This window comes from Phacochoerus africanus, chromosome 10, assembly GCF_016906955.1.
Source record: "Phacochoerus africanus isolate WHEZ1 chromosome 10, ROS_Pafr_v1, whole genome shotgun sequence".
Classification (NCBI taxonomy): domain Eukaryota; kingdom Metazoa; phylum Chordata; class Mammalia; order Artiodactyla; family Suidae; genus Phacochoerus; species Phacochoerus africanus.
The window spans coordinates 20,692,434-20,719,492 of record NC_062553.1 but is presented as its reverse complement, the minus strand read 5'-3'; positions in this window follow the sequence as shown (position 1 = coordinate 20,719,492).

The window sequence follows — 27,059 nt, the reverse complement described above, 5'->3', positions numbered from 1 at the left end:
ATAGATAATTGATAGATCTTGTTGCTACAAGCTAGAATGGAAGATTCTTGAGACTGAAGAGAAGGGTAAATGTGAGGAATCAGTGAAGTGAAGGGATGGGATCATTCCCAAGCCCCTCTTTCCTGGGCACATACCCACTCTGGGCTGAGAAAAAGCATGGGGAGGGCAGACTTGCTTTGGGATACAAAAATGATGATGCTATGGGAGACTATTCAGTCATAAAAAAGAATGAAATAATGCCATTTGCGGCAACATAGCTGCAACTAGAGATTATCATACTCAACGAAGTAAATCAAAAAGAGAAAGACAAACACCATATGATATCATTTATATGTGAAATCTCAAATATGGCACAAATGAACCAATCTACAAAACAGAAACAGACCCACAGACATAGAGAACAGACTTGTAGTTGCCAAGAAATGATGGGGAGGAAGTGGGATTGACTGGGAGTTTGAGATTTGTGGCTGCAAACTATTACGTTTAGAATGGTTAGACAGGAGTTCCCTTCACGGCTCAGTGGTTAACGAACCTGATTAGGATCCTTGAGGATGAGGGCTGGATCCCTGGCTTCGCTCAGTGGGTTAAGGATCCAGCATTGTGGTGACCTGTGATATAGGTCACTGATGTGGCTTGGTTCCCATGTTGCTTTGGCTGTGGTACAGGCCAGAAGCTGCAGTATAGGATCCCTATCCCTAGCCTGGGTACCTCCTATGCCGCAGGTACAGCCCTAAAAAGCAAAAAAAAAAAAAAAAAGGGGGGGGTTAACTTAAAAAAAAAAAGAATGGTTAGACAACAAGGTCCTACTATGTAGCACAGGGAACTATATCTAGTCTTCTGGGATAGACCCTAATGGAAAGGAATATAAAGAAGAATGCATATATGTATATAACTAAGTCAATTTGCAGTACTGCAGAAATTAGCACCACATTGTAAATCCGCTATACTTTAATAAAAAAGTTTTTTTTTTTTAAATTATGATACTATTGACTCTACTCTAGAGATTCAGCTTTCAGATGTCTGGGCATTAAAAATACAGCAGAATGTCCAGATACCATCTCCTGAGAGTGCAAAGTAGCTGAAGGTGTCTGGGGAGGACAAAGTTAGTGTGGGGAGAACAGAAGCTAGGATGCAGGCTTCTTTCCTTTGTCAGAGGAGAGAAGCTTCCTGCCTTAATGGAGGTGGGGCAGTGACCTGTAGCTCCTCCTGTCACAGGATGCTATTTGAAGCACTTCAAATGCACCAGGGACTACAAGAGAATGAGGATTCTTCTGGCCCCTCTTGCTCCTTCTCACAGCCACAGTGATTGATACTAAGCCTCAGGCTTCAGAGCCTATTGGGATGGGTTTGTTCTCATTTTGTGCCAATGATGATATTTTCAAACTCGTGCCTTTGAGACACTCTCCAAAGATAATTGACAACTAGTACAACAAAAAGAATTAACTTTCCATACAAGTAAAATAATAGTAACTTCTTAAACAATACAGTTCATGGTTGTTACACACCAGGCCCTGAAGTAGTGCTTTGCAAGCATTAAATCATTGAATTCGCTCAGCAATACAGTAACGTAATTGTTATCATCTTCAATTTATAGATGCAGAAACCAAGGCTCAAAAGAGAACAAATTAACTTGCTCAAGGCCAAAGAGCTAGAAAGTGGTGAAACCAGGATGCAGTTCTAAGTTTATTTGACCTAAAGTTTGTGTTCTTTCCCCTGGAAATGAAGATCTGGTCTTTGGATGGAGTGGTTCAGCTGAAGGAGGTTGAGTCACCATGAATGAATCAAGCTCCCTATTCCAGCCCACATATTGCAGGCTCCTTGGCCTCCAGGATGCATCAGAGCTGGGCAGGTGAGAAGGAGGACCATTAACCCGGGTCATGAGCAGAAGAGTCCTCATTTTTAGCATGAACTTAACTCCACAACAATGAAGTTAAGGGAATAGCAATATCTTCTGGGAACAAACAAGAGCTTCTTCATGTTGCTCCTCCCAAAGCCCTGCATTCAGCAGGGGCACCCACTTGACTACCTAGCTGACTAAAAAAGGTGAGGGAACCCCTCTTGTCTTTCCCACCCAGGCCAGGTTGACAGATGATGAATGGGAGACTCCAGATCAGCAGATCATACGTTTCCTCAAGGAGCATCCCTATTGTAAATGAATGGTTCTCAGCCCTCTCTCTCAACCCAACCAAAGCTATTGCACACCCTATTAGTGAAATGACTTCCAGAAAGTTATAAGGATATGGTGGATTCAGTCCATTATCTGACAGGCACACTCATTAGCAGCCAGGGCTAAATCCAAGGCATCCGTAGGAAATGAGCTTGAAGAAGGAAAGGGTTTCTTACTCATTTTAGACCAAGTACAGTTCAGTACACAGATACACTCAGAAAATATTTGTTGCAGATCTGGATAAGTGAATGGAGGGCAAATAGAAAGTATTGTATTTTTGGAAAGAGAAAAATTTACCAAAAGTCATACTTGATGGGAAAGTGTTGGAGGAAAGCAAAAAATTGGAAAAGACAGGAACCAGGAGCTCCATTCATTCATTCAACAAATATAAAATCAACTATATTTCAATTTTAAAAAAGTTTTTTTTAACTGGGCTTCTACCATATGCCAGGCACTGCCTAGGTATTAAGGGTACAGCATAACAAATTTCTTCTCTCATGGAACTTATACTCTAGTGGGTGAAAGATGGTCGATAATATAAAAAATGAGTGAAGTATCTAGTCCCTTGCTATGGAAGCCAAGATGAACAAGGAAGGTGGGAAATGGTGTTATAGAGCATGATAACAAAAGGATTTGCTGAGATGATATTTGAGCAAAGTCTGAAAAAGTTGAGGGAGCAAGCATGCTCATATCTGAAGGAAGATAACTCATGTCAAGGGAACAGCCAGGGCAAATGCCCAGAGCCCAGAGGAACAAAAAGAAGGCATTTATGTTTGAAACAGTGACAGAGGGAGAAAGATTTGTGAAGTGGATTGGAAAGATGATGATAGAAGGGTAGGACATAAGACTTTGGCAATTCCACTGAGTAAAAAGGAAAAACCAAGAGGGGTTTTTGAGCAGAAGACTGGTCTTGTCTGACTTCCACAGCCTTACTTATGGGCTCACATGAGGTAGGCAAAAAAGATGGGATCTAAAGACCCATCTAGAAGGCTACTCTAACTTGTTGAAAGGTAAAAGGTGATATGGAGTTGATGACGGCAGTGCAGTTGGTAATAATAGTCATATTCTTGGGGCATTTTCCCAAAAAAACTCCAAATTTTCCAACCAGCTGGATGTGGGGTATGAAAAACAAAAAAGGACTCACAGATGATTCTTTATATAGGAACTGTGAGTTCCTCCCCAGTCAGGATGGTGCCTGGGAGCCAAGAGAAGCAAGAGTGTCCAGGAGGAAACCGTGAGCAAGAGTGTAAATGTTGCTGATAGGTCAAGAAAGACAAGAACCGAGAATCAACGGTCTGATCTTATGGTTGCAAGGTGACCTTCACAAGAGCTAATGGATGAAGTGGTTGGAGCTGAAGCCCAGCAGATGGAGCCTTTGGAGAGAATGGAAAGAGAGCTGTAGAACTCTTGGGATAGACCATGATGAAAGATCATATAAGAAAGTGAATGTATCTGTGTGTGTGTGTGTGTGTGTGTGTGTGAATGACTGGGTCACTTCACTAAACTGTAGAAATTAAGACAGCGTTGTAAATCAACTATACTTTAATAAAAAATTTAAAAGAAAGATGTAGGAGAAAGTGAGAAAAGACAAAGCATTCAAAGGGTTTTGCTGTAAAGGAAGGAGCATGGGGAAAGAAGAAAGAGGGAGGAAGGAAATAGTGGCCCACCCTGGAAGAGTGGGGCACATGAGACAAGCCCATTCTGGTACAAGCAATAAGGTGGGACATTATCTCCAGAGAATTTTAAAACAATATTTTTCAATCTGACTAAAATTCAGTCTGCTCTGTAATATTACCATGGGACAGGTTTTCTAAACAATATCAGCATAAAATATTCCTACTCCTTAAAGCGGGCTTCTCTCTCTTGCCACCTTCACCCTTTGAGTTAACCATTCGAAGGAAGAGGAGAAGGAAAAGAGGACTTTTTAATAAACCTGCTTTTGACGTCCACATAAAATCCCTCTCTACAAATGGTTGGTGGGATATATGTAGCACGACGGCCATGGTTAGCCCCTTCCCGGCAATGGGCTCGATGGCACATTGGATCATTTCCCAACCTCTTGATGTAGGGTCTCGAATCATTCCCTTTGTCTCGGGAAACCTATAAATTCCCAGCCATGATTCAAACAGAATCAACAGGTCTGCGGCAGCTTCTTTCCCCTATCATGCTGAGGAAAGCATCGCTGGGCAGGTGCCACCAAAGGATCTTTACATATCACCATAAGTAAATGAGATGGCCCTCAAGCCTCATCCTGAGTTTATCAATCTTGAGTCAATGAGCCAACAACAATTGATGGAAAGCCTATCACATAGACAGTTCTGTGCTAGATGCTATAGAAAATAAGAAAAAAAAAAGAGAGAGAGAGATCAGAAGTTTCTTCCTAAAACATGTATCTGACTATGTCCTTGTTGTGGTAGAAATGACAAGGTACCCACCAAAGTCACTGCTAATAATAGAACTGCTACCAGGTCCTGACTACCCAGCCAGGCTGCAGTGACCTGTGGCCACAAGACTACATTACTGTCAAAGGAGAGTGAGTAGCAGTGACCTGTCCTCTTCTTTGCCTGGGACTTTAATCAACAGGTGTACTTTCCCCACTTTCTTCTTCCTCTTCCCTGGAACCCAGAATGCAGCAGTGATGCAGCTTTGAGGATGCAGAAGACAATGCTTAGGGGATGAAAAAGGAATGACTTAGCAAGAGCTGAGACCCTAGAGAATCACATAGAATAAGCTGCCCCCCCCCCCGGATGTGGAAAATGAGAGGAAATCAACATCTATAACCTTTAAGTTGCTACTCTCAGGGTCTACGGGGGATGGAACTTTGCATCTGCCTTAACTTATATGCTTGCCTGTCCCCAGAACTGCCCACGGCTCTTCAATGCCTAGAACATAAAGTGCTTGTTATGCAATACTGGACACAGGGCCCTTTGCTGTGCAGCCCCACCTTGTGTCATCCTGCATCCCAGCCTCATTTTGAATGATGCTGAAGGAGCGGATGCTCTAGGAGATCCAGTGCAGACCTAGCACACACACACACAAAGGGTTCAATTTGATACTAACCTGAAGAGGCAGCTAAGGTCCTAAAAAGATGAAAGAATGATATCTTTTTTTTTTTCCTGTCTCCTCCAGTGAGTAAAGGCAAACACTATTTCAAGATTGCATCTTTTCTCCTTCATGAAAGGGAAAAAATAATAATTCTGATCTGTCAGGTAGGGGGAGCAGTTTGCAGGCATTTTGAACACGCTGAGTTTTAAAATGTGACCTACATATTTCTCCCTTCTCTCAAGAAAAATTCATTCCTAAACCATTCGTTCTAGGACCAGCCAGAGGTGCAACAGTTTTTTTCACTTCTGGTTATGAACTAAAAGATTTACGTGAACCCATGATGAAGAATATATTTCTATCTCCTTAACAACTAGAAAATCTGCAGCTATGTGATGTTATGGAAAATGAATAGCCTCTTAGAGTCATACTTCATAGTCAAATTCCTCCACATGCACAGACTCATTTGGATTTTTGTATTTGTCTTTCTACCCCCATCCCATGTGAGTAAGAGCATGGTAGTATTTATTTCTGCGTCTCTATTTTTGTATTGATTTACTGTTAAGTACTAAGCCAATGTTCTGACCATTTAATTGAATGTGATCCTCCTAGCAGCTCTGGGAAAGACAAGGCGAAGAGAAGCATGACTAGCAGACTGGCGAGAAAACTGAGGCTCACAGAAGTAAAGGGACTTCACTCAAGGTCCCTTCTCACACAATTCTTCTTCTGCAAGTTGTCACTTGCTTATTCCTCCCCTGCTGCTGAACTTATTCCAGGAGAAACCTTTAAGCTGGATCAGAATCTTCACACGTCATTTACATTTATATCTCATATATCCAAGTTCTTGTTGTTGGATTTCTTGAAGCTTCAAAGTTATTACAGTGACTAAAGAGAGGAAATGTTTTTAATGATAATCTTATGAAATATCATAGGCAGTTGATTTATACAAATGCAAGCAATAAACAGAACACAGAGGGAAGGGTAAATTCTCCCTCCATCTTCCATCCCCGATCCTCCCAGAGTAGAACTTTCCATCTTCAGGATCGTCCTTTAGTTGCTTAGACCCCAGGTTACTCCGTCTCAGCAAAAATGTCCATGTCATTGAGAACTATGTCTAGACACTCATGTTGCAACAGAAGAAAGGCTGGGGGAAAAATGTAATTGTAATGTATCCATGTAAGGATAACCTGACCCCCTTGCTGTACAGTGGGAAAATAAAAAAATAAAAAAAAATTAAAAAAAAGAATGTTAAAAAAAAAATGTCCATGTTCTCGCATGGCATAAAAATGGTAAAAGGGGCGTTCCTGTTGTGGCTCAGCAGTAACGAATCTGACTAGTATCCATGAGGATGCGGGTTCGATCCCTGACCTCACTCAGTAGGCTAAGGAGCTGGCATTGCCACGAGCTGTGGTGTAGGTTGCCGATGTGTTTCGGATCCCACATTGCTGTGGTTGTGATATAGACCAGCGGCTAAAGCTCTGATTCGACCCCTAGCCTGGGTACTTCCATATGCTGCAGGAGCAGCCCTAAAAAGACCAAAAAAAAAAAAAAAAGAGTGGTAATACCTGGCAGCAATCAGGGACCACAACGCTTTGTGCACTGAGGCAAGAGGAAACTTCTCAAAACTCAGCTTTGTGTGAAACCTCTGGGATCTTTGTGTTATTTGAATAGGTGAACCTAATGATTAAAAAAAAAAAATTGTATAAGAGATTTTAAAAATAGAGGTTTATTTCTTGCTCCCAAAAAGCCTATCTGGGTGGGCCCAATCAGCCTCCACTGTCCCAAGTTGACTTCTCTCTTAAAGTCCTACTCTCGTCTCAGACCCCAGTGGTCTTGATGCAAACAGCAGGGAGGGAAGAGAAGCGGGAGAGCCTGGCCTGGAAGCAGCACACATCACCTTCACTCCTCTTCCAAAAGCCCAAACCCACCGGCTCAGCTGTGACCATCTGCAAGGGAGCCTGGGAAATCCTATGTGTCCCAGAGAAAGAGGAAGCCGACGTGGCTGAAAAACTTTAACTACATGGGAGAGGTGGGGAGGGACGTCTCTAATTCTTACTGTGACTGAATTCTTACCAACTGGCCGGGTAAATACGGTAGTTGAATTTCCTTACATTCGACGAAGAAATAAAGAAATGGGACATGTCTCACACACCTGGATTTTTGAAGCATGATTCATATTTGCTACATGCTACTGCCCTTGTTTTGTGGTTCATCAACCCTGGTTAGCACCTATTATTGCCTTGCTGTGAAAGATGAAGAATTTCATTCATTTACACTGTCTTCCACCTTCCCTCCCTGCCTCCCTCTTCAAATTGTGTGGATTATATTATTATATTATTAATATTTACTTCTTTTATGGCTTGAAATATGGCAAACCAGGTTTTCTGGATTTTCAGCTTTAACCAGTATCTGTTGATGCCTTGCTATGAAATATAAGGAAATTACTTTCTTTTCTTATTCTTTTTGCCACCTCTCTTTTTCTTCCCTATCCGTGTTTTTCAGTTGCTGTTATTTTAAAGTGCGAAGGTTTTACGACCTTTACATTCTGTTCTATAACTTTCATATCAAATGTGCCAGCTTTTACCTATATATTAATGCACAAACTGAATATTATAAAACAACATTTTCACTGTAATGCTTATGCAAGTATTAGTTAATGTCAAATATATAGTGTGATTCCAAGCACAGAGAAGGAAATTTAACCCTTTACCAAAGCATCGTTGGTAAAGGGAAAATCTTTTTAGTGTCTTGCTTTATTTTTTACTTTTTAGGGCCGCACTTGTGCCATATAGAAGTTCCCAGGCTAGGGTTCTAATTGGAGCTGCAGCTCCGGTCTACGCCACAGCCACAACAATGCTGGATCCTTAACCCACCGAGCGGGGCCAGGGATCAAACTCGCATCCTCATGGATACTAGTCAGGTTTGCTTCCACTGAGCTACAACAGGCACTCCCAGTGTCTTATTTTAAAGCAATGTTTCTCAAACCTGAATTTACATCAAATCACCCAGAATTTTGTTAACATGCAGTTGGTCTCAGGTAAGACCCAAGACTGTGCGTTTTTAACAAGCTCCCAGGTGACGTCAATAGCGTTGGTCCACAGACCACTCTCTGAGCATCAAGGTGCCAATGGGCCCTCTTTTCACACCTTTCCAACTCTCACCATTTCTTCTGGGTCATAGTAAATGGCCAGTCTTTTGAAATGCATTATTGTCTTGCTTTCTTGAATTCCTATTTGCATGACTTTAATTCCATATAATCTCTGCCTTCCATTTTCAAATCTGTACAAAAGAATGTTAGTCACTTATCCAGGGACCCTTTCAAGTCAACAGTATGTTTTGAAATTTTAGGTGAAAGCCTGTTGACTCTGTTTAGTTCTCTTTGACCAACTCACACCCTTCTCTGAGTCCATTCATGCCTATGTCCCTGCTTAGAACTCCAGAATTAAAAGATTCCAACCTAGTTCCAGTCAAACTCATTCCAAACAAGTGACTGGAAAGTTTCTGAAACATGTTCATCAGCCAAGTCAACTGTCTCTAAATCACCATCTCTATCAAAACAGGCCATTTTGAGGCTTTATCTCCATTAGATGGTTTCCTCCTTGAAATATGATCATTAGAACTGGCCCCTTGAAAGCTTAACCCACACCCTTTCCAAGAATATATCTCGATTTTTTTTAACCCAGAAAAATCACTATAAAGTTGTTTTCTTCATTGATATGACACTAACAAGTGGTATAGGGAAGAAATCATCATCTGGTCATTTTAAAAATTCCCTGGGAAAAGGTCTATAATTCGTTCTCACGTCACAAGCTACAATGTTGGGAGAAGAGGGCTAAATCAATCCATTCTAATGAGAACTACTCTTATGAGAAAGAAGAAAAGGATTCAGTTAATACATTTTAAAAATAATCCTGAAATAATGCTGAGGTGTCCTTTGGTTTCCACATCTTGAGATACGATTAGTCATTTTTTGCTTTATCCCACAAACCCTGATTACACAAAAGCAATTATGAGAAAATGCGTAATAAAACAGCAGGTGATGCCAAATGGAATTCAGAATACTGCCTAAAGGGAAGGGAAAAAAAGAGATTCATTCATTGCTAAGCATCCCTAAACACCATACTTTAGGAAGAGTAGTGAACATTAATTTTAAATATTTAGAAACTCAGGGCTTGTTGAATACAGATCAGCCCCCTTCTCTCTGTTCTGAGTCTGGGAAAACTGAGTCAGCAATCCTCAATGGCCCGAAACTTCTGCAGGATTTAACCCCAGAAGGGCACTCTGAGTGCAGTTTGATTTAGAAGTGTAATTAGAACCCTTCTTTTACTTAGCTGAGTCACCTGCTGTCTTCTTGCACACTTCTACTAAAATTAAATGCATTAATTTTTTAAATTGAGTCAGAGAATATCCCAACTGCAGTGTAATCAAGGTAAATTATATTAGTAAGTGTCAGAAGGTCCAAGACGCAAAATAAAATAAAATAAATATGTATAAAAGACTAACAATGCCCTAGGCAAAGAGCTAGGAAACCGTTGATCATATTATTATTTGAAGCCCTCACCAGCACTAGAGTACTAAGGCTGATATATAAAGACTGTAAATATATTTTTTTTTCTTGGAAGATAATTTTCTCCAATGAGAAAGAAAATATATTCCAAATAGAATTGCTGGTTGGCTATTTGATGAGATCCTGACATAAGTACTTAACTTTTTAAACCATAATTGAAGTCTCATGGGGATCATTTATAAGGCTCTACATGGTCACCAGGTGGCTGCTGGCTTCAGGAAGCTTCACATTCTTGGGTGTGCTCCCCTAATGGGACAAAGCGGGCCACCCAATCTTGCTTCCTAAGTTCTGTCTGTATCAACAAGGATACCTTCCAGAATTAGAACTCACTAGGGTCCAGGGTTCAGTCTTAATCGTAGGACATTTTCATGTTGATCTCCTGCCCAGGCTGTTTCCTGGAGTTTACATTCTGTCCAGAAATGGGGGAACTTACAATTTTGCCAAATTTCCAGGGACCACGGGCCCCTTCCACCTAGGGGAACATAATGGATATCATACAGACTAATCAACAACCCAAAAACTACTGGGATTATGGCAAAGAAATTGATAAGAAGGGGAAAGGACTCAGGCAGAAAGAAGAAATGACTAGTCGGAATATAGCAAGACGCAAGTCTAAAGGGAAATGCAAGCTATCGAAGGCACATGGAGGGGTGATGGCTGAATGCATTCGAGGGGTGTCTTCAGGACAGGGGACCATGGAAAAATATATCAACCTTTTCTACTTCTCTTGCTTCAAAGTGGCTTTTGCGCCATCTTTTGGTACAGTGACTTATGAGATCCCAACAAAGCAAGTAATTTGAACTTCTACAGAATTAAAAATTCCTTGGAGTTCCCACTGTGGCACAGTGGGCTAAGAATCTGATGATAGTGGCTCAGATTGCTGCAAAGGTGTGGGTTCCATCCCCAGCTCAGCACAGTGGATTAAAGGATCCAGCATTGCTGAAGCTGTGGCGTAAGTTGCAGCTGTGGCTCGGATTTGATCCCGGGCCCAGGAACTTCCATATGTCCACTAAAAAAATAAAATAAAATAAGAATTCCTTGGTACATTCATGTGTCCATGGTATGGCCACTGAAAAAATAAAATAAAATAAGAATTCCTTGGTACATTCATGGGTCCACGGTAGCACGCAGGCTAACTCCGGCCTACTGCCTGTTTTTGTAAATAAAATTGTATTGGAACACATCCATGCCCATTCATTTAACTCTTATCTATCATTGTTTTCATGCTACAGCAGTAGAGTTGAATAGCTGCACCAGAAACCGTATGATCCACAATGCTTAAAACACTACATCGCTCCTTACAAAGAGGGTTCCTCTGCCTCCCATAGAGAGAGCAGACCCCACAGCCCCCAAAACACTGTAACTGAATTTTGGATAGGACAGTGTAATTCCAGATTTGGCCCCTTACTTCTAGTCCAAAGAGGTTTTAAGATTTATTTGCTGATAACATTTTATCTGTCATGCACAGTGAACATGGTTGCACAGACCTTAAAGCACAGGTCCTGGAGTTGACTAGTCCTATTCTAAACCCAACTCTGCCACTTACTAGCTGTGTGGCTTTGGGCAAGTCATTCTCCACTCCCATGCTTCTGCTTGCTCATCCGTGACAGGCAGCCACTACCCTCCACTTCTGGTATTCGTGCTCATCTGTAATCCCTCCCTGTTGTGTGTGGGCCAGACCTGGGGACCCGTGTCTAAAGACTAGAACTTGTCAAAGTGATGGGATGGCACTTCTGAAATTTGGAGACACAAGCACTGAGACTTCTTTTTTTTTTTTTTTTTTTATTTTTAGGGCCACACCTGTGGCATATGGAGGTTCCCAGGCTAGGGGTTGAATCGGAGATGTAGCCATTGGCCTACACAACAACCGCAGTAACACCAGATCTGAGCCATGTCTGTGACCTACACCACAGCTCACAGCAAAGCTGGATCCTTAACTCACTGAGTGGGGCCAGGATCAATGCTAGACAGATTTGTTTCCACTGAGCCATGATGGCAACTCCCAAGACTGAGACTTCTGCCTTCCTCTCCCCTCTGTCCTCCCTTGCTTGCTCTGATGGAAGCCAGCTGCCATGTGGGGAAGTGTCACATGAGAGCTGCACACAGCAAGAAACTGAGAGGCCTCTAGCCAACACCCATTGAAGACCTGAGAGCCTCAGCACCATAGTCTACAAAAAGCCTAAATCCTCCCAAGAACCATTTGTGATGACCAGAGACCCAGCTGACATCTCGGATGCAGCTTTGTGAGGGGCCTTGAGTCAGAGGTACCAAGCTACAGTGTGACTGGATTCCTGAACCACAAAAACTGGGACATAATAAATGTTTTGTTGTTATCAGCAACTACATTTCATGACAATTTGTTACACAGCAATAGCTAACAATTATTGTTATAGCAAATAAATGCATACATTTAAAGTTATACACACACACACAAAATGCTCAGTGGGTTAAGGATCTGGTGTTGCTGTGAGCTGTGGTGTAGGTCACAGTCGAGGCTTGGATCTCACATTGCTGTGGCTGTGGTGTAGGCCGGCAGCTGTAGCTCTGATTCGACCCTTAACCTGGGAACCTCCATATGCTGAGGGTGGGGCCCTAAAAAGCATAAATAAATAAATAAAAATTTAAAAATAAAGCATACATAAGTATGCCTGCCAAATGCCCAGCAAATCTTAACTACTACTAGGTAAAAGCTTTGTTTTTTTTTTACTCATTTTTACTTTTGTTGCTTTTTATAGTATTTAGGACCATGAGCTCACTATATCAATCTGGCAAGTCTCTCCACCTCAGTGAAATCGGAATCCACACCTATAAATGTGGATAAGAAATGAGTACCAAATTCACCTTATTCTCATATTCCCTGATGCCTTCATTTTCTAGGGCTATCATTAACAATACCACAGTTTGGGTGGCTTATTAAACCACAGGAAATAATTTCTTAGTTTTGGAGTCTAGAGGTCCAAAGTTAAGGTATCAGCCAGCTTGCTGTCTTCCTGAGACCTCTCTCCTGGGCTTGCAGACAGCCACCTTCTCACTGTCTTCCCGAGGTCATTTCTATCTGTATCCTTGTGTCTAGCCTCTCTCCTCTCTCTCTTTTTCAGACTATCCTAATCTCTTATTGCAAGGATACTAGTCATATTGGATTAACGTTCATCCTAACATATCCACTTTAACTAATTACCTTTTTAAAGGCCTCCTCTCGAAATATAGTCACATTCTGGGGTACTGGGGGTAGGACTTCAACACATGAATTTGGGGTGAGAGGTAACAATTTAGCCCATACAAAAGGACAATCCAAAGAAATAACCTGAAAAAGTATGAAGCCCCGAAACGGCACAAAATCCAAGTTAGCTCTTATTAATATTTTTTTCCAGCATATACAGAATGCAGAATTTTTAAGCTACAAAGGGCTGTAAAGGTCCAAAAGTCAAAACCCCTCGCTTTGGAGATAAAGACTTGGATAAGCAATGAGATCCTGCTGTATAGCACAGGGAACTATATCTAGTCACTTGCGATGGAACATGATGGAGGGTAATGTGAGAAAAAGAATATATGTATATGTATGACTGGGTCACTTTGCTGTATAATAGAAATTGACAGAACACTGTCAACCAACTATAATGGAAAAAATAAAAATCACATAAAATATTTGAAAAAGAAAAAGAAAAGAAAGAAAGAGTCTATAGAATTCCATGTTAATCACGGTGGGGAAAGAGAAATGCAGGGTGTTTGTTTGTTTGTTTTAAGCTTTCCTAGAAACGTGCTCAATATTTTCTGTTTCACCTCTGTTCTTCCACTTGTGTTAATCCTTTCAGACTTGAGCATGGTAATTGCCAGATCATGACCCCACTAGCCTTCCGTGTTTAGTTCTAGAGCCCCCTGCTCACATAAGGAAAGAAGAGGGGGAAGAAGTCATGAACGCTGTGATGTTCATTAATTATTTCTGACTGTCTTCCTGGACACTTATGATTGGTGGGGTCACATGACTAGTTCTGGTCCTTGAGTTGTAAGCAAAAGCTTATGTCCTTTCTGAGTCAGTGTGAGATTCTCCTGCACTCTGGTTATCTGTGCCACGGTTTCTGACAATATTCAAGACAGTGATCTCTTAAGAGACTGAGATGGGCAGATCTCCCACTGTTCCTCTCAAACAAAAATCCATGATGGACATGGATGCTGAATGAAAAATAAGCCTGTGTGTGTGTGTGTGTGTGTGTTTTGGGGGGCACACCTGTGGTATATGGAAGTTCCCAGGCTAGGGGTCGAATCAAAGCTGCGGCTACCTGCTTACACCACAGACACAGCCACACTGGATCTGAGCTGCATTTGAAAACTTCACCACAGCTTATGGCAACACTGGATCCTTAACCCACTAAATGGGGTCTGGAAAAGAATCCGCACCCTCATGGCTACTAGTTGGGTTCTCAATCTGCTGAGCTACAACAGGAGCTCCAAACCTTTATATTTTTAAATGGGGATGTTTGTTACCACAGCAAACCTGGTCTAGCCCCACTAATAAAAAGTCACTTTTTTTCTGGACTACTCAAGTATTGTTCAATTTGTTTCCGTGTATATTTTCATAAAAACATTTTTAACCTAATTTAACAGAGAAGAATAGCTGGCAACAGTATAGTAAGCCTGACCTTAATTTGTGCAACTATTATATTAGTATCTGTTCATTTTTAATAATTACAACAATGCTACTTTCCTCTGTAAGAGGGTTTTGTTCTCCTACTAACACTTCTTTCTGATTCCAAAAGTAAAATCTGTTTATTGAAGAAAATATGAAAATACAAAAAGCATAAATAAAAATTTTAAGTAATTCATAATCCCCAAACTTGGAGGTAACCACAGTTAGTTTGTGGCATCTATCTTTCCTGTCCTTAAAGTGAGAATGATATTTCTATTTCTGATCCTCTGCTTTACTCAACATTGTATTGTCAATATTTCTCCTTTTCATTAAATATTCTTCTCCATTATTTTAATCCAAATAGTATTCTATCACATGGCTGCATAAATGTTTGTTTAGTCAATCCCTTATTGTTGAAATCCTTCTGATCATTTTCCACAAAATCGACATTTTTCTACATCTATATTAATTTTCTTAAGATGAATTTCTAGAAATTAAACTGCTGCACCAAATACTATGTTGAATTTGAAAACTTTTGATATACTTTCACCAAAGTGCCCTCTAACAATATGAATACATTTCACAATTCATTCGGCAATATATGAGAGTATCTGATTTTTATATGACCATCAACATTAGAAATTCACCAGCACTGGCTCAAATGTGAAACTCAGTTTAAAATTTATTTAACTAAGTGCTTAATGCCTTTCCTAAACCACCATCAAAAATATATTTACCTGTATTTTTTTCTAGATCCTTTATTGATTCATTTGTAAATATTTCTTTAAGCCGAGTGAGTTTGGGTTTTGTTGTTTGTTTGTTTTTAGTGTTTAATCGGAGAGACAGACCGAACTTAGCTGTTTTACCAAAGAGCCTATTTTTCTCTAAGACATCTACACAATAAACTATTCCTTCTCTCTATGTATTTAGATCTGTTTCTTGGCTTGTATCAGTTACATAGTGTTTTAATTACTGAGACTTTTATAGTATTTTCTTAACATCTAAAAATGCATACATACACACACATATATACCCCAAGGAGAGTCACTGTTTCTCTTTTTCAATTTCATCTTTCAGTTCCTCGGAGCATTTTCAATTCTACTCCCCTGATCTGATGTTCACATTAGGTGGGATGACGAAGACTTAGGGCTTTTATGTTGGGGGCAATCCCAGAGCAGGTGCAAGAACTATCAGTGGAGGAAGCTTTAGACCACTTCTGCGAGACAGCTGAGAGCGTGATCAAGGCCATCAGATAGAGAGCCTTCTTCCCCAGTGAGATTTCGTTCTTTCAGTATGAAAGACATGTATTTAGTTCCCTGGTATTAGCCTGTATAGTGGACAAGATACTGTCCCTGTCGTGCCCATGATAGAGGAGAACAAACAGAAGAGGCAGTCGTGATCAACTTTGCACATTGTGATCGACTGCTACAATTAGAAGTAACACATGACTTCCTAAGAGCATGTACTTTTATCAAGCAAAAAGTCTGATTCGACCAGGCCACAATTTGGGAAGCTGCAAACAAATGTGTTGCAAGTCTCTGTCCCTTCCACAGGAGAGTCAGGATTTTTCACCAAGCCACAACCGGGCAGCAGAACTAGATTCTGGGTGATGCCAATGACATACAAAGCAACTACCTGCTTTCATCACTGATTTTATTAGGCATGCACTTCTACAAAATATAAATACTAAATAATTTACTTAAAGCGCTTTTTTTTTTTTTTACTGGAAATACCATGCATGATTAATTTTGTCCTTGATAGTGAGATGCAAGCAGAATTGTTTCTAACTAATTGGCAGTTCCCGTCAACAGCTTATTTTCATTAGTAAGCACTTGTCATTGCTTTCCTTGATGCAAAGTAAACATCATAATGATTCCAAATGTTTTTAGGAAGGAGAGGAGATTTGTTGCCTCTGACTCCAAAGAGAAAGCATTTCATAGACAGCCCCTTGAGGAATATGAACTAGGACCTTGCTTTTCATAAAGCAGTCAGCTTCCTTCAAGAGCTTGTTAGAAATACAGAAACTCAGACCCCACACTGGGGACCCATTATATCAGATGATTTAAAAAAACCTCAGTGATTGTGTGCATGCAAAGTATGAGAAGTTCTGACCTAGAAGACAGAGGAAAAACTCATGGCCCCAAATATCTTCCTGCCCTCATTATTCCCTCAAAATAAACTGGTGCTTTAGCCATTGGATTACAATATTCAACACAGAGAAAGGATTTGAACAAAACAAGAAGAAACGCACTCTCAGTCTTGCCTGAACCTGTGCTGCTCTGAGGAGCTCTCCCTGAGGGTCCCATGTCCACCCAGGAAAGGGGTGAACTTGGGTTTAATGTGTAAAATTAAAATATCCAACATTAGATATTTGCTAAATTTTTTTTGGATTCTTCCATGTAATGGAATATTCTCTAGCTATAAAAAAAATATATAGTAGATGATATGCAATAAATGGTCATCACACTGCTACATTTTTGTTAGAGACAGTCTTGCTTTCCCCGCATGTCTGTTGAATTCTACAATTTCAAGGTTGAAAGTAAACTCATAGGTATCCTGGATTTCACCTCCACTTTCCACTAACTACTTAACCAATTTTTGCTGGAGCACCTCTGATGATGGGGAGCCCACTACCTAAGCAAGGTGGCCCATTAATTTTATGAAAGTGCAAATGGCTAGAGTGCACCTTCTTCCTTTTCTTTAAGAAGTATGTCTGTCTGTAGCTCCTTTCCTGTGCATTGGGGTTCTAGTCTTTGGAATCCATGAATAACTTCACCTCTACCTCTAGTCCTTCAAATGCCTAAAGCCACTCTATATGCCTTGTCTTCTGTAGACTCAACATCCACATATGTTATATGTTGTAGAGGGAACGTCAACTACAATTAGAATCAACAATAATTTCTTATGGTTTGGAATTCTCTTATCTGTCTACTCTCCCCTGAGTACTGAGTACCCCTCAGTTTCTATCCAACAGCATCCACGTGTTAATCTTTTCATTCATTTATTCAGCAAATATTTATTGGGTGATTGCATGTTTATTGGCAGCCAGGCACTGTTGTAGGCACTGGAAATACAGTAGTGAATGGTAATCAACAAAATTCTAGCCTTCATGGAGCTTATAATCTAGCTATGGGAGATAACAACCAAACAATAACAAGAATCGCTATGGAAAAAAAACAAGTTGAATTAGATTAGGTTAGATTAGATCAGATTAGATTAGAGAATAATAATATGTTAAACTAAGCAACGATAATTGCTATGGAAAAAACCAAGCTGCGTAGGGGGATAAAGAATTGCTCCTTTATACAGGGTAGCCAGAAAAGCCACTATTTGAGCAGAAACCAGAAGGCAGTGAGAAAGTGAACCATGTGGATCTGGAAAAGAGCATTCCCAGGGAGAAGAAACTGCAAGTGCAAAGCTCTATGGAGAGAGCACACTTGCTGTGGTTAGGGAAGAGGAAAACAGCCAGGGTAGCTGGACTTGAGTGACTGCAGAGGAGAGGAATCAGGAGCTGATAACAGAGGCCTATAAACATTGAAAAGACCTTGGCTTTTTTCCTTTGCGACAGAAAACCTCTTGGAGGGTATAAGCCAGTGAATGCCGTGATCTGACTAAGCATTAAATGGACCCCCCTGGCTGCTGTGCAGAGAACAACAGGGCAAGGCGAGGAAGCCAGTCAAGGAGGCAAGAGTGTAGAGGAAAGCAATGGAGACCCTATGGCAATACCCAGGGAGACAGATAATGGGTCAGATGTGAGTGGTAATGGTGAGGCTTTGAACAAATCATTTGGCAAGTAATCTTTTAAAGTGGTGGGAGAGGAAGTCAATAAGTAAAAGTTTGGTCAGTCATTGACACTGTTATCAGTTTAAAATAGAGTGTTATAACCATAAGTTTTATGTGAGCTCCCTGGTAACCACAAATAAAATATTGATAGAAGACAGGAAAGAAAATAAGAAAGGAATCGGCGAAGCACATCACTATTAAAAAAAAGGGAGTTCCCGTCGTGGCGCAGTGGTTAACGAATCCAACTAGGAACCATGAGGTTTCGGGTTCGGTCCCTGCCCTTGCTCAGTGGGTTAATGATCCGGCATTGCCGTGAGCTGTGGTGTAGGTTGCAGACGGGGCTCGGATCCCGAGTTGCTGTGGCTCTGGCGTTGGCCGGAGGCTACAGCTCCATTTCGACCCCTAGCCTGGGAACCTCCATATGCCGCAGGGAGCGGCCCAAGAAATAGCAAAAAAAGACAAAAAAAAAATCAACAAAACACAAAAGAAGAGCACAAAAGAGGAAAAGAGAGACCGAAAAATCTACAAGAAGCCAGAAAATAATTAACAAAATAGCAGTAGTCTTTCCCTATCAATAATTACCTTAAACATATGGATTAAACCCCTCTGTCAAAAGAAATAGAGTAGACAAACTGATTTTTAAAAACCTAATTGTATGAATTTAGATGCAAAGATTCTCAGGAGTTCCCATCTTAGTGCAGCTGAAATGAATCCGACTAGGAACCTTGAGTTTGCAGGTTCGATCCCTGGCCTTGCTCAGTGGGCTAAGTATCTGGCATTGCTGTGAGCTGTGGTGTAGGACGCAGACGCAGCTTGGATCCTGAGTTGCCATGGCTGTGGTGTAGGCCGGCAGCTGTAGCTGATTAGACCCCTAGCCTGGGAACCTCCATATGCCATGAGTACGGCCCTAAAAAGCAAAAAAAAAAAAAGATGCAAAGATTCTCAGCAAAAAACTAACAAACTAAATTCAGCAACATATTAAAAGGGTTATACATCATGATCAAGTGGGATTTATCCCTGAGATACCATGCATGACATTTCATATGAAAATCAATGTGATACACTGCATTAACAGAATGAAGGATAAAAATTACAGGATTGGAGTTCCCATCGCAGCGCACCAGAAACGAATCCGACTTGGAACCATGAGGTTTCGGGTTTGATCCCTAGCCTCGCTCAGTGGGTTAAGGATCTCGCATTGTTGTGGCTGTGGTGTAGGCCAACAGCAAGAGCTCCAATTAGACCCCTAGCCTGGGAACCTCCATATGCAACGGGTGCAACCCTAAAAAGACAAAGAAGCCAAAAAAAAAAAAAATTACATGATCATCTCAATAAATGCAGAAAAAGCATTTGAGAAAATTCACGCTTTCATGATTTAAAAAAAAAACTTTCAATATATTGGGTAGAAAGGAATGTACCTCAGCATAATAAAGGCCATAAATAAGCATCCCGCAGCTAATATCAATATTCGATGGTGGAAGTTGAAAGCTTTTCTTCTGAGATCAGGAACAGGGCAGTAATGCCCATGTTCATAACTGGAAATTGTAGAGAAATCAGGCAAGAAAAGGAAATAAAAGTCATACCAATCACTAAATACAATGACAAAAAGGCTATGATAATCAAAAAAAAAATGGTACTGGCATAAAGATAAATGTATAGACCACTGAAACAGAACAGAGTCCAGAAATAAACCCATGCATACACAATCAACAATTCTTTGACAAGGGTGGCAATAATATACAATAGGGAAAGGATAGTCTTTTCAACAAATGATGCTGACAAAACTGGATATCCATATGCCAAAAAACAAACAAAGAAAGAAAGAAATTGGACCTTCATCTTATGCCATATACAAAAATCAACTCAATATGATTAAAGATTGAAACATAAGACCTGAAACTATAACATCCCTGGAAGAAAACACAGAAGAAAGCTTCATAACATTAGCCTTGGCAATGATTTCTTGGATAGAACACCAAAAGCACAGGCAGAAAAAGGAAATATAGATAAATGGGACTACATCCTCTAAAATCTTGTGTGCAGCAAAGGCAATAATAAACAGAGTAAAAAGGAAACCTATAGAGTAGGTGAAAAAATGTGCAAACAACATATCTGATAAGGTGTTAATCTTCAAAATTTATAAAGAACTCCATCAATTAATAGCAAAAAAAAGTCAAATAACTCAATAAAATGGGCAAAGGCTTGAATGGACATTTCTCTAAAGAAGACAAACAAATGCCCAACAGGTACACATAAAGATGTGCAACATCACTATTCATTAGGGAAATATAAATCAAAACCACAGTGAAATATCACCTCACATCTGTGAGACTGGCAAGAATGTGAAGAAATTGGAACCTTCATGCACCATTAGTGGGAATTTAAAAAATCAAAAATAGAACAACCATATGATCCAGCAATCCAACTGCTGGGTATTTATCCAAAAGAATTGAAAACAGGATCTAGAAGAAGTATTTGCAATCCCATGTTTAGTGCAGCATTAATTACTATAGCCAAAAAGTTAGCAACAACCTAAATGTCCACTGGCAGTTGAATGGATAAAGAAATTGTGTATACATGCAAGGGAATATTATACAGTCTGAAAAAAGGAATTCTAAAACATGTTACAACACAATGAACCCTGAGGACGTCATGCTCAGTGAAAGAAACCAGCTCCAGAATGACAAATACTTCACGATTCTACTTATATGAGATATTGAAAGTAGTCAAACTCATAGAAGCAGGAAGTAGAATGGTGGTCACAAGGGGCCAGAGAGATGGGGGAGTGGCTAGTTCATGTTCAATGGGCATAGAGTTTTAGCGTGCAAGATGAAAAATTCTAGAGAGCTACTGTCCAACAACATTCATCTAGTTAACAATACTATACACTTAAAATTTAGATAAGGGTGGATCTCATGCTGTGTGTTTTTACCACAGTTAAAAACAAACAAACAAGCAAAAACCAGGCTGACAGCAATCACAAACACATATGCATTCAAAGCATTTTATAAAATTTTATAAACTGTTTTGGAAGAACCTTATTCCTTTCTCCCAGATTTATTATTGATGGGTTACATAACCATGAGCAAGTCTCTTACCTTCTCTGAGCCTGTTTCCTCAGTAAAATGATTAATATAAATTAACTCTAAAATTCATCCTGACATTATTATGAGTCTGAGTTTGTCATTTACTCCATGTCATCTTAATATTGAAAGCCAGAGTGATCAACTCATTTTATATTTTCAAGCAGCTTATGGAGGCAATTTCTTTCCCAGCCTGCTCTTGTGCGCTAGATTTTGTAAGTTTGCCACTCCATAGATGGCTCAAGCAAAACAGTTGACAGAAACCCATGAGTTTATCATGCCTTAAATCTTATGACATAACTGTCGATAATCCTAATTCTGGCTCATCGTTTCGCTTGCCCATGATTACAGTTGCAGTCAATGCTTTTAGCTTCAGCCTCAGCCCAGAGTTGCCAGGCTCCCTCCCTATCTTAGGGAAATGGAACTGTGAGTACATCTCCAAGCAAGGTTTGCTGCTTTCTTGCCTGGAACACTTTTTAATTGGGTATCATTTGGAAATTTCTAAATCCCATTTTGGAGCTTCTGGTCACTGCGTTACTTAGTGAAGCCCGAAAAGCTGGTTATGAGGCATACCTAAACTGTGCAAATGTCAAAACAAAAATTACTATCCCTCCTGATTTCTTCACAAAATGAAAAGCGGCATCATCTTGACCCCCTTTTTAATATATACTTATAGAAACCAAAGAGAGTAAAGCTCAAGAGAAGGCACTCATGAATTTGAGGTTGAAATTGCACTTCTCATTTAAGAGTTTTCCATCCAGTTAGCAGTGTTTTAAATCATTGGGTTTTTCAGAAACCCACAGACTATGCAAATGTGCAATTTGAATACATCCACCCCAGTGCCTGAGAAGACACCTTAGTCATCTTTATCTTCCGCCCTCTCCTCCCCACCCACACCTAGTGAGTCAACAAACTCCACCCTTCTAACCAATGAGTTTGAAATCTACTCCCCTGCCTCCCACCCCCATTACGGCTGAAAGAGCAAGCAAGGATCTCATTGCCTCTTAAATGGGTAAGTGGTTGGCTTAACCCCAGGCCTTCCCCACCTGCAAACTCTCCTACACAGAGAAGCAAGAGATGGTTTTACCAAAACGCAGATTGTTGCCTGCTCTATTACTTAAAATACATGATGGCTCCCTATAGCCCAAGACAATCTAAAGCCTTAGCCGAGTACTCCCTACCTTTTCAGTTCATCTCTCAAACTTCCTCTCATCCCTTCCAGCCTTCTGGGGCTCACCCCGAGGCCTATGACTTGTCAGCCTCTGAATCCCGAATGCTCCACGCTCTCACAAACATCCCTCTTGTTAGCTCTTTATTCTTGCAGGGACTCCCAACTTTATACACCCTCTCATCCTTTAATATCAAGTTCAACCATCATTTTCTATGAAACCTTCCCCAACCCTTTTAAAACAGTTCTTTCTAACTTGCTTCCCTAGAACAATGATTTATTCATTCATTCATTTTTTTTTTCATTCACCAAATCTAAGAAACACCTAAATTCTTCGGATACGGCCATAAATAACATGATCACGGTTCCTGCCCTTGTGAAGTCCACCCTCCAGTGTGTTCTTTCTCCTACCTATGCTCCAGCCCCTTGTCTCTTTGCTCACATTTTAATTAGTATTCTGGTCCTTTCTTTGGAACGCAAACTCTTTGAGGAGGAAATTATGTTTCATCCCGTGCCCAGCACAATGCAGGAATCCAGGGGAAGACCTATTGAATTTTATTTAAGTTGAATTGGCTTATCACTTAGGTATATATGTATTTGTACTCAAACCAAATAGCTTACAAAACCTTATTTAGAAGTATTCAAACCAAGTAGCTTACAAAACCGTTTTCTTTAGAAGTCATAGACTATCCTAAACCTCCTAATGTGTCCCTATCTGTCTCAAAACCAAACAGACACTAGCACAGATGCCTCACCAGCATTATCGCGGGTAAGTTACAAGAAGCACTTGTCACCGTGACTAGCATCTCACAAATGCCTAGTAAACACAAACTCCTCTTCCCCTTAATCTGAGTAGTCCTTTATTTTTCAGATTAAGAATAAGCTTGTATTTGTTTACGTTGGATGGACTTTTCCTGTAAGGATTTCCAGTAGAGCAAGAATTTTCTTCAGACCCATCTCATCAAATGGTTACCATTCAGTTAGTAATATTAGAGAAGGCTGCGTGGCGAGTGGAGAAGAGGAATGTTTAAATCCCTCCTCCTCATAAAACAGGGCTGAAGGATGCAAGACCTGGGTTCTAGGACCAGCTCCAACATGCCTGAAAAATCACTTCATTTCTGTGTTGCTCAGTTTTCTTATCTGTCGAAGATGGGGGCGTTAGTACCAATTTCACCTCCCTTGAAGAGTTTTGTGGATAGAAATATAATACCTGTGAAACTACCCCTAAAAAAAAAAGTAACAGTTTATCAAATGTGAGGTGGTATTTATAACAGTGAGAATTTATGGAACACTCTCAGGACAGGGCCATCTCTCAGAGATGTCCCCAAGTGTATGTGAGGCTGCTTGGCAAATTAATACACATATGGTTAGGGATTTAATGGGAAGAGATAAAAAATTCTCCCCAAGTCCTCTTGGGGCAGATAAGGAACAAGTATAGCCAACCCCCAATGACCTGTGATAAAAAGGCGCGGGATAATATGGATAAACGGATTTCACAGATTATCCAAAAATATAACTTTCACCACTTACGACCTCTAAACTTTTGCAGAAATTCCTCAACAGGAGCCAAATTATTTTAACCTGGCCTCATAACCTGTGGGCGTTTCACCGCCAGTTCCTGCCTCTATCTGTGCCCAGACGTGACTGAAAAAAAAAAAAAAAAAAAACCTGCAAAGAACGTCCAGTGGAAATGCTGGAGGAACTGCCGTATAAAGTGTTGATCTACCCGAGAAAGAGCAGTTGGTTTTGTTCCCAGGGTGCTGGCCCTGTTCACATTTTCCTGGGCAAGGAAGAAGCAACCAGGACCTGCCAACCCAGAAAATTGTTAGTGACCTCAAACCATGGCCATTTCAGCAAGTCACCTAAAGGAACTTGTCCCTTCAACTGATGCCTCCCCAGGTAGCAGGGAAATCAGGTCTTGGATAATTCCTAGTCCAGAATTATTCTACCGATGTTACCAAAGCTGAGATAGGAAATGGCTTGGAAATAAGTAAATCTGTTACTTGAATTATTCAACAGTTCTTTCCCTGACAACCCCTATGAGAGAGTTGCCTTCCTGTCACTTCTCATTACGATAGCTTTTCTTTCCCTTCTTTTTGCCACTTTTCCTGAAATATTGGCAAGAGCACTCAAAAACATTGTGAAAAACTCACCTGGGGAAGGACCATCTGCAAAACAGCAGCCCTGTAGGTTACACATGGCTTAATCTTACCCAGTAACTTCAGATCAAAACCTGGGCAAGATAAAAAGCAGGCCATCATTGCTAGCCCTTGATGGGAATTAGAATAGCAATGATTAGTGATTGCTACTGGACTAGTGATATTTCTAGTCTAGTGATATTAGACTAAAAATAGACTAGTGATATTCCTATTTCAAGGGGCTTGCCTCCACACATCTAATGATTCAACAAATGTTTGTTGGATGTTTGCGCCATGCTAAATACCCCAAACAGAATACCTGGGATCTGTTTGTCCAGTTTCTAGGATAAAGTCAATAATTACAATGTGTGATTCCCCTCCAGCTTTGTCCATTTTGCATTTGCACCCAAGAAATAAGAAACTGACACCTTGGCAGAAGCATAGGTAAGGTAATCGGCCATGCCAGTTAGCCCAGGACTACGGGGGTTCTGGTACACAAGATTTTCCATCTTCAAACCAGGAAAGTCCTAGGCAAACAGGACTAAATTGGCCACTCTTAGCACGAGACCCGGAACCAGACCTAAGACTGAGTTTCAAACACCCCATTAATTGCTAGATTTGACCTTTGACAATCTTTTGCATGGGCTTTGACAATTTTTAAAAAATCTTTAGACCTCAGTTTCTACTTGTGTAGAATAAAGTTGCAAGGCTAGATTATCTCTGAGGATTACCTTCCAGCTTTAATAGTCTAAGAGTGAATTTAACATCTTTTTAGGATTAAAACGGATGTGAAGGTGCTACAAAGGTATAGGGAGCTCCCTGCAAATCTCTGACCACAAGCAAAGATAACAGCAAGGTGCAATTCTGTTAGATTCCCAAGAATTGCGATCGTCTAATCTAAACTCAAGCCCCTCCTCTAAATTAAGCATCAGAGTTCTTTGCCTCAGTGCCGGGGTAAATTTAGCCCAGGATGGAAAAAGCTCTATTCAGAAACTGGCAGAAAACCTTAGCGTCTCTTTTGGAAAGACACAGTTCAGAATTAAGAATTCACTCCATTATTTTAGCAGCTGGACAAGTGATGACCTCAAAGTATTTGAGGTGAAATAGATTTTGCTGTCATTAGGTGCCTTTGTATCTTGGGTAAGATTGTAGAAGGATTTAAGGAGTACACATGAACAAACAATCACTTCTTTGGAAGAATAGTAGCAAAATAAATAAATAAATAAGTGTTGGGGGAAGCTTGAAGAAGTAGTTTGCTTTATTTTAATAGCCTCATCAGTAAAATGGGCGGACAACATATTTCTCAAGGTCATGTGAAGGTTAACTTGTTCTCTTTTATTAAAATTGTGTGTGGGTATATATATTTTTCCAGCTTTATATATATGAATTTACATAAGAATGAATTTTATTTTATAAATGCATCCTTATACTTTATGCATATATAATGTATATATATAAAATATCTACTATATTTATTTGTATATACCTACTATGTGCCTGTCACATTCTTAGAGATAAAAAGCATTCCATATGTCAAAAATGCTACACAAATCTAGAGGAACATGTTGTGAAAAAGTAAGTTCTAGAATCATGGTCCTGGAGTTCCCGTCGTGGTGCAGTGGTTAATGAATCTGACTAGGAACCATGAGGTTGCGGGTTCGGTCCCTGCCCTTGCTCAGTGGGCGTTGCCGTGAGCTGTGGTGTAGGTTGCAGACTCGGCTCGGATCCCGCGTTGCTGTGGCTCTGGCGTAGGCCGGTGGCTACAGCTCTGATTCAACCCCTAGCCTGGGAACCTCCATATGCCGCGGGAGCGGCCCAAGAAATAGCAACAACAACAACAACAACAACAAAAGACAAAAAAAAAAAAGAATCATGGTCCTTAGCTTCTTCAAATCCTATCAGATCACATTTGAGGATGACCCAACAGAGTCAGCTAGACTGAAACAAGAAGTTGTCAATACAATCACCTCCGTGTCTCTGAGCAGTGTTTACCCTTAAATTGTTGTGGACAAAAAAGCAATGTAGGTATGTCCCATAATCCATAGAGTGACATGTTTAAAAAGTCAGAGTCTCCTTGTCCGAAGAAGGCTTCTCCAGCTTGAACGACTGCTCCCGGTCACATCTGAGAATCCATGTGCTCCGAAGATAGTCTTTTTTGTCTAAGTGCACCTTCACAGATGCAGCTCCTTATGGATCCACCTGATTGCATCCTTTGGGATTCCTGAAGTTAATATAAGCCAAGCACCAATTCACTCATTATTACCCTTATTATTACCCTATTATTCACTCTTATTATCACACAAAGTAGGCACTCAGTAAATGGCCATGCCCTTCCTCCCTTCCTCTTTCTCCTTCCTGTATAACTGCTAGTTCAAGTTAGGTCCTGGTTAGCATTCTCTGAAAAACAATTTTCCGCGATGCCCCTGAACACCCGCTCTGGACTGACAGCCCGGACCCTTTCTGGGGATGACCAGGAAAGAATCACGA